Genomic DNA, 9,259 nt, shown 5'->3' with positions numbered 1-9,259 from the left:
AATGCAGGAATACTCCTACCATGGACAAAGACATTACACACATCCCTATCCTCCCTTTCCTTTGCTTCCATCCAGTCTGCAGCTATCAATGCTAGATTTCAAGAAAATGATCACCCCCACCAGATCTAGGACTGAGACTCCTTCCTGAAATACTTTAATGATGTGGACTATGAGGCAACAGTTTGCCATTGCTAAACATAAGCTTCCAACCATCAAGAATGTGTTTAGTTGCTTTTCTTACCCTTTAAGTTGTTTTGGAGTCTCTTAGGGTTGTTTATTTTCCTTCCTTTTCATAATTCCTTGGTTCAGCTTCCCTAAATAAAGTGTGTTGTAATAAGATAAATAAAATTAGAGTATCTTGAAAGTTTAAAAGAAAATAGTTGGGACACCCTCATCCCTTACCTTCTCATATGCCAAGTTTTCAGGCAATTGAAAAAATATCTCAGTACTTAAGCACCTCTTCTTCTGTCTTTTAGTTGAAAGAAATTGCCTTTTTAGCTGTCCTAAAAAATGTGAAGCTCTCTAGATTTTACACATACCAGGTTTAGATATATTGAGATTTGCAAAAGTTATAATTTAAAAAAGTATTTAACAGTGCCCTCACAATTCTATCCCTCTGCAAGCTTTTCCGTAAGCTCTTAGGAGCACTTTAGATTAAAGTCAGAGTGTATTTGAATAACATTCTCCTAGATACTTGGACATGTTGGTCTTAAATTCACATGTTGTGTTCTGAAGGCACAGTGGATCAGACTTTATGAACAATTTAAATGTTTGTCTACAGTACATGGGGTCTGGAAAGGCCCCTATCTGTCTTCTCCCCCTAAAAGGTTCTTTATTCATTCAAAACGGGGATTCAAATTTTCTATTTGCTGAAATCTCTTTAATATCTTCCAAAGCAAATCAGTTTTTATGTGTGACTTGTTAGAAATAACATGGTAAATAATAAATAGCACTCTATCTTAATAAGCTAGGCCTTCTGTCACTCTGTCTTTGACAAAGTGTGTTCATTTTAACATTTTTGAAAGACTTCAACAAAGAAAACAGGCCCTATTGTATGTGTGTGACGGTACCAAAAGATATTTATGAACACTTAAGAATTATTGAGTCATTAACTTTTTTATTCAGTTTAATTTAGGACTAAATAGATTGGTATAGAAATAGAATAAATATATTGGACCCAATTTTTTTTTAATGCCTCCGCAAAGATATATACACCATCACACATTCAGTGTGATGGTGTATATAGGTGTGTGTGTGTTTGTTTGTAAAAAGCTAACCACTGCAACACCCCCAGGTCTCATTTCAGACTAATCAGATTGCTGTGTGAGTTTGTCCATCAGCTGTCCCTTGAGACAAAAACATAATGCTACCGGAGGCTAACAGGACATGACTGGGAGGTGAGATGTGAGTTGTGATAAATGTATCCCTAACAAAACACACACACATCCCCACATCTACACGCATACACATCAAATCTCAAGAGACCCCCCTTTAGATCCTCTGAACCCCAAGTATCCAGGAAGGAAGCAGGCAAGGAGCACTGTTGGCTCATTAGTGCATGCACACGTTTGTTTGCTTGTGAGCCGTTTACAGACAAGCTGAATTAGAAGAGCACGACAGACACAACAGCACCGTTTCTTTACAATGTAAACAGATTTCTTACCACATCTGTTGTTCACAACTGTTTATAAGGATATACATCGTTTTTGCACCATTGCAGGACATTCCGTGAAAATAAGGTTATACTAAAATCAAGCTCTCTGGATTCTTATTTTTTCAGTAGGAACAGAATAGTTTGTCAGAGAAGGTGAGAAGATTTAGGGAGGTAAATCAAAGGCAATGCAGAAAGTAAAAGTGTTGGAGGCTGTAAAATGATTTAAGACTGGGTTGGAGATTCACATCCCGAGAGGATAAAGACCAAAAACATGAAGCCAGAACAAAACATCAAATTTATTTTTACAATACACGAAGAACTACTGAAATTATTTTCAGATTACACATAAATAGATTAATTAATTCCATGGGGGGTAAAGGAATTACTTTAGGGTTAGGATTAGGATTCATTCAGTGATAACACCTACCAAGCCTACTGGCACAATCTGAAGCCATTCTATGGGACTGATAACCTCTAATAACGACCATTTATTGGGATGATAAAATCTGATGTGCCTGGAAGCAACCACTTACTATTTATTGTGTAAATTAAGACAGAATCAATGTGAACCTTATGAGACGATGAAAAGGTTCCATAGAACAATGTTTTTAGACTTCATCCTCATCTGCTGCCAGATGATTGACCCTAAATAGATGAACTGATCCACTACCATTCAAGAAATAAACCTGTAATGTTATCGTGGTACAACAGGCTATAACAAGCCGTTTCGATACCTATTAGTTTTACTGAATATGTATTCCTGATATCTGAAAAAAAAGATTTTCTCTTGTAAAAATTTAATTTCAAACAAAATAACATTCTACACATTTAGATTAATAATTCTGGAAGTTTCAAATTCATTTTAGATCTACATATTCCTATTCTTGCTGTTATTCATTTGTATTATTATTATTTGTATTATTTTGGCAATCAAGAAATAAATTCCAGATACATACCTATTCAGTCAAGTTGATATATATATATATATATATATATATATATATATATATATATATATATATATATATATATATATATATATATATATATATCAGTTATATATAATGTACTAGTAGTCGGGTTATAACTGCATTCATACTGTTGTATTTGTATTTGTGTTGTAGAAACATCTCTCCGTACTGCAAAAGGGAATAATAATTATAAGGGTATGGTCAATTACAACCCATGACTACCTGGCTGCATCCATGCCATGATTGTTTGGACACATGGTGGGTTGCTTCTAGGTATTAATACTAATTTCAATATAAAAGGATAGACTGGGACTGAGCAGTCTGAGCACCTCGTGTGGAGGAAAGGTGTGCAGTAACATCTGTACACGAGAATATATTTCTCCCTACCACCAACTGACCTAACTAAATCCAGCAGATTTGTCAGCAAAACAATGAAGAATCCATATATTAACTCTGAGTTTACCTTTTTTTATTGTCCATTTTAAGTGTTGAAGTCAGTGAAACAAACTAAGTCTTCTAATCAGCTACTGACATTGTAAGGAACCAACCGCTAATTCCGGCATTTAGACACCTATTCTTAAAAATCATGTAATTGCAACACTAAATGTGCTCTCTACTGTATGAGTAACAGTAAGCGAAGCCAAAACTGGAGGCATCTGGACTTTTTGCAGAACTAATGATTCCCCTCTTTTTAATTTAGAACACAATTTTTTCTTAGTGCAGGGAATAAACACAGAACAGATCCATCAGCTAAGTGGTGGTCCTTATCTATTTCTCTCCCCCTGGATGCTAATTAAAGATAATAAACCTCACAGATCATTTCTCTGCAGCTTCAAACTCACCGTCACCTCTGCTCCCCTCACACTCGCACACACATGGCCAGATGGGGTGAGAGCTCATTTAGCACGCCGCTTCATGCGGTCCCTGAGGCGGCAGGTGGGTGTAAACCTAACGTCTCGGTAGATCTCTGATTCACCAAGACAAAAGTTGAGTGTGTGCTTAAATAAGCACTAGATGATAAAAATAGTGTCGCTAGCTTTCACGTATACATAAAGCAAGTTCTTATACAGATGACGGCATAAGCATACAAGTAGACACCCACTCTCTAACACAGAGAGACACAGAGTAATTCCTCTGTATGTCTAAGCTTAAACCCCTCGTTTATCTTCACTCCACGCCTTAAACACAGGTGTTTGGAGAGTGCTCAAATAGGAGCTTGAGCCCAGATAAAATGATATCATGTGTTTGAGTGCTCTATGTCTATAATTCTTTCTGTGTCATTTCCCTTTGCAAAATTCCCTCCTCCTTAGCTCAACTTAATTCAAGAGACTCAAGAGAACACTCCTCCTGAGGTCCTCACAGAGTAGGAACATAAGAAGGCAAGATCTGCTGTTTCCATAAGGGCTTAAAATGACCAGAAGAGTGTCTGATGAAACAGAATAAACTGTCGTGACTAACTTCTCCTCTCAAATTCTACGGCTCACTTAGCACACAAATCTTCTGCTCTGTGGTGTTGCCCATGTCTGTATTTATTCCTAATCATAACAGAGCTGGCAGATAATGGCTAATGCACAGGACAGTCGTAAAAATAACCGGGCACAGATCTGTTTGGATAAGCCACTTCTCCCACCCACCTTCTTCTCTGAGCTTCTATCATGTTTTATTACTCTATCTATCTATCTATCTATCTATCTATCTATCTATCTATCTATCTATCTATCTATCTATCTATCTATCTATCTATCTATCTATCTATCTATCTATCTATCTATCTGTCTATCTGTCTATCTGTCTATCTGTCTATCTGTCTATCTATCTATCTATCTATCTATCTATCTATCTATCTATCTATCTGTCTATCTGTCTGTCTGTCTGTCTGTCTGTCTGTCTGTCTGTCTGTCTGTCTGTCTGTCTGTCTGTCTGTCTGTCTGTCTGTCTGTCTGTCCGTCCGTCCGTCCGTCCGTCCGTCCGTCCGTCCGTCCGTCCGTCCGTCCGTCCGTCCGTCCGTCCACCTGTCTGTCCGTCCGTCCATCCGTCCACCTGTCTGTCCGTCCATCCGTCCTTCCGTCCATTGGTCTTTGGCAGGTAAGAAGGATTTCAAACGGAAAAGGATAAGTTCAACAATCTGTGTTGAAAGTATCCACACATTATAAATGGTAGGGTCTTTGAAGCAGGATTGCGCCCACAGCATAACATTTCCAAGTATACTCAACTGTTTTACCTTTTGTAATGCCATGCCACCAAAGCTTTTTTTTATATATATCACAGCCTCCCTGATTGACTTAAATGTGTGCATAAATCAGAGTTTGCATAATCTTGGCACTGATGACTGTCTTAATTGTTAATTTCATTCACCTGTCTAACTCTGCCCAGTTTCCAATTACTGCTCATCTAATCCACCTGCTCCTGCTTCTATTATTTATGCTCAGTAAAAGCCTTCGGGGCCAGATTATTTCTATTGTTCTAGTGCTCGTTCTTCCTGTTCCCATCTGAATGTTAGGCCGGAACTCTCTTTGGACTCCTGGAACCTTGTACCAGCCTGTTCCTATTCTGATCATTATCCATGACCAGCCTTCGGGCTCCTGGACCTCTGAGCCTTCCTGTTCTTATCTGTTTTCCTGACCTGGCTCCGATTCCTGCATGTTTCGCTAGGGCTGCAGCTGAGACAGACCATGTGGCCTCCGCCACATCTGGTTGGCAGCCTCCCCCTGGATCCTACCTCTTTCTATGGAGATGGACTGAACTGTTAAACTAGGTTAGTGACTCATATGGATAATCATCCCCCAACAGATTATCATGGTTACTAATATGTGTTTTTTTGCAACCAGATTTTCCATTGCTGGGCGCCGCCCCGACCTGACTGCTGGTACAGCGGATCCACAGCCCTCTCCTGTGTTTAATAAACACTTTGAATTATCCTACTGTCTGTCTCGCCTTGAATACTGGGTCCTTATGTCCTGTGTCATGAGAGATTTATGTTAATGTTGCTCAAATACCTCTTTAATTATGTTCTGTACTAATTTTCTGTTTCTAGACCTGTTGGATATATATTTGGATACAAGAAAGACAATAACTAGTTAAGGATTTCCGGTTTACAAAACAAATCAGATAAAGTTTACAAGAATTTTACAAGTATTCTCAGAAAAAAAATGTTAAAGCAGGAAAACATAGGGAGGAAGTTAAGCAACATCTGTAATCTTGTTAGATTAAACTGAAGCAGGATCATATTCAATTCAAGTCACTTCTGTTTATTTTTTATGGCACCAAATCCTTCTTTTTTCCCATACCAGACATACTAATTAAAAAATGTTCTATTTAAGGAAACCCAATAGATTGCATTAAATTAAATTAAAAATCCACTTTAAAAAGAATGGCTGCAGCAGAACCTGGCTTGGGGTTGAAGTCCCTCTTCAATGTCCAACTGCTGGTTTAAGACACAGCATACATACTGTTGCGACCCATTGTTGTTGATGTAACCAGAACAGCCGCTCTGAAGACACACCCCTCCGGCATAGGTTTTAAAAGAGCTAGCTTCCCATGTTAGCGTCCTATTTTACCATGGCCCTGTGCCACTGTAAGCTAGACAAAAGCACTTCCAGCTAAAGGCTACGCTACATAGCAACCAAATCCCTCCGGAGAAGTCTGCGCTTGCTGGACATAGTAAGACTACCCCTTTTCCTGTGATTCAGATGGAGCTGAACGCAGTGTTTTTATTCTTTCTGCAATTCAAACCAAGTGAATGCAGTGTATCCTGAATCCTGCTGCAGCAGAGACAGAAGAGCTAACCACTGAACAATGGGGGTCCCGATCGCTGTTCACCGAAGGAGTCATTAGAAACCACCGGACTGGGACTGCCTGAGACGGAGCAGCACAGAAGATGTGCTGCTAGAAGCTGCGGCTACGAGCTAACCACCGTAGCTAAAAGGGAGACGTCCCATGCTACAGTGAGTATTAAAATTAACCTTGTGGAAAATAGCCTGTTATTGTGCATCGGATTGATCCAAATCTCTTTGAGCTGCTGTTGGACGAACGGACTGGACCGAAGACGGGCCTGCAGAAACCGGACCGAGCTGAAGGCCTTCAGACCACCGAACCAAAACAGTAACTACATCCTCCCTCTCCTTTCCTTCTGATGCTTAATAAGTGCTCTGCTTGGGTGAACTAGGTAGAGTAGATAACTGTGTTGGTGTTTTTATTTGAATTAAGCTTTCTGATTCAACTACTGACTGTTTTTAAGGGTTTCACTGAATGCTAATGCTCACTACAGACTGAACGAGTCACATGTTGCTGAAGCTAACTGCTACATCGTGAGCTAACCCTCTCTGCATTTCAGTTGGACTTAACCAGAACCAGAATCCCTGGGGCCAGCTAAGCTAATGGGTCTTTCAGCCTCATTGTAGTTTAATACATTCCTGAGTCATTATTGATTTTTCACCATAAACTGAATGAAATTTCACAGTTTTGACTGCAGTTAACATCTCTGTTTCAGGGTTTATTTACACTTCTGTTGCTATTATAAAAGAAACTTTCAAATGCATTAAGCCTTAAACTTCGAACATCTCTCAGACTTTGAACAGACTCTTAAACCCCTTTTCCCTTTTTTTTCTTTAATTTTGCTTATTTTCAGTAGTTTTTAGTGTTTTGCTTAGTTATTAGATATAATACTGTGTGATTGTAGCTAATAAAGATACCATTGTATTTTTAACCCGTAGTCTTATGTGTTCATTTTACAGAGTGAACGATTTATCACACAGGCTGGATTCACTCTTCTTTCAGTAGCATCCGAATGAACAGAGGTACATTTATTTGGTTGGTGGTTAATAACTTTGCTAAGAGCCATAGCCTAAATTAATAAATTGGTGAAAGACAACTGGATTCAGGAGTCCAACTATTTAAGTAAGGGGCTAAAACACTGGTCAGTTATTAAAATTACAGTTATAATCATTCAACTGATAATAAATAACTAGTTTTACCCTTGATTTGAATAACCTATTAATTAACTAACTTCCAGTTCTAGTTATTTGATATATTCATAATCTTCTGGTAAGCTGGCACAACATCACAAAATTAACATAGAAGTATCACTGCAGGGGTACTTTCTATGTTGGAAAAAAAATTTAATTGCATTACTAGCTCCTTTATTGGCTTCATCTAAAACAGAAAAAATAGCTAAACATCCTCCAAACCGTCAAGCTAAAATACTTTTTCAGAATTCTGGTTCAAAAACGACCTTTTCATCTTTTTTTAAAATCTTTTACTGATTTTTACCTGATTCAAAGATAACACATGCTGTGTGGATCTACAGTATGTAATATGTTTACAATCTTAGTTTACAATTCAGTGAAAGAGTTTAAAAAACATCTCAACCATCTTTAGTAAAGCTTCCTTGATCCATTATCCCTCATGTCTTTCTCCAGCAGTCAGATGAAGGTCCAGCTACTATCTGCACCTCTTCAATCAGAGATTGAAACAGGAGAAGGCTTCAGGACTGTGGTAGACATCCTGACATGTACCACTGTCCTACAAAAAACACTCAATGACTACCTATCTATTGCACTGGTATTGGCCCCAAATAAACACTAGAGTGTCATACAAGCATTGGCTTTTTTCAGCAAATTGTTTTAAAAAGAAAAAAAATTCTATTCTTGGTTTGGACAGAAAACCCTACCTTTGAAGGTTTGTTATCTCCTAAATAAATAAAAAATGAAAAATTATTCTTATTTTTTAGCCTGGATGGAAGCATTCTGTATTAACAATCAGTTTTCCCCATTAATATTGTATTAGTTAAGTCATTCTATTAGTTCTCATTATTATTTTTTGCTTTTTAAGTTATTTGGGATGACAGGTGGTTGAAAAATATTTTTTGTAGGGGTTTAAGAGTGAAAGGTGACTGCTTACTAAATTAAATCTATTGTTATTTTTTTTTTTTACATTTTGAAAAACACTTTAGGTCTTTTTATGTTTTGCTTTAGAGAATACAAATTCCCCAAAATACAGCATCTGTCATTATATTGTTGCAAACCATTGAAATGACTCCTTTGTATGAATACATATCTGTCAGATTCTTTATTACTCAGATTTGTATTTAGGATCAGCTTACACCGAATGTCAAACTTTGGGATCATTTAAACAGTTTGTTGCAAATCCATTAAATACATTTTTCGGATTATGCAGTGGTGGAGCTATTGCCTTATGAAGAAAAAAATCACATTATGTTGTTACCCAAGAAACTTTGTTATTGTGAGTCATGCTTAACAGAAACGGAAACAATTAGGATGAAACACAAAAGCAAGACAGTTAATTGTTTGAGTAAACTCTTTGAACCTCCAAAGGAGGACATTGTGGGCCTGTAAAATGCTGATCCTCATGTCTGATGTGAATGGAAGGCCAATATTTTATATCTTTATGGAGTACTGGGAATACAATATATCTGACACAGCTTTATTGGCTTGCTCTTTAAAGACTTCCTGCAAAGAGTTAGTCTCAAAGGGACAGAGGGAGTCTAAGTCCTGTGGAAAAAAAGTTGTTTTTTCTCAATCTTCCATTTTATTTTGGGTGCTTTTTTTTTAAACAATGTTTTTTTGTGGCTGTCAAAACCTGCCTTTGCTTCTCACTAAAAGCTTATTTGTCATTC

General features: G+C 37.7%; 1 long non-coding RNA gene across 1 annotated transcript; it reads left to right on the top strand.

Annotated features, from left to right (window-relative positions):
* The first annotated feature begins 6,203 nt into the window (after window positions 1-6,203).
* On the top strand, window positions 6,204-8,231 carry LOC119788351. The gene is made up of 3 exons (XR_005281449.1): window positions 6,204-6,726; window positions 7,359-7,421; window positions 8,043-8,231. It is a non-coding gene; the product is annotated as an uncharacterized LOC119788351 (long non-coding RNA).
* The last annotated feature ends 1,028 nt before the right edge of the window (window positions 8,232-9,259 follow it).

Source organism: Cyprinodon tularosa, unplaced genomic scaffold, assembly GCF_016077235.1.
Source record: "Cyprinodon tularosa strain WSP-4 unplaced genomic scaffold, ASM1607723v1 ctg315, whole genome shotgun sequence".
In the NCBI taxonomy this organism is placed as follows: Eukaryota; Metazoa; Chordata; class Actinopteri; order Cyprinodontiformes; family Cyprinodontidae; genus Cyprinodon; species Cyprinodon tularosa.
The sequence above is the reverse complement of the archived record's forward strand: the minus strand, read 5'-3'. Positions and strand labels throughout refer to the sequence as shown.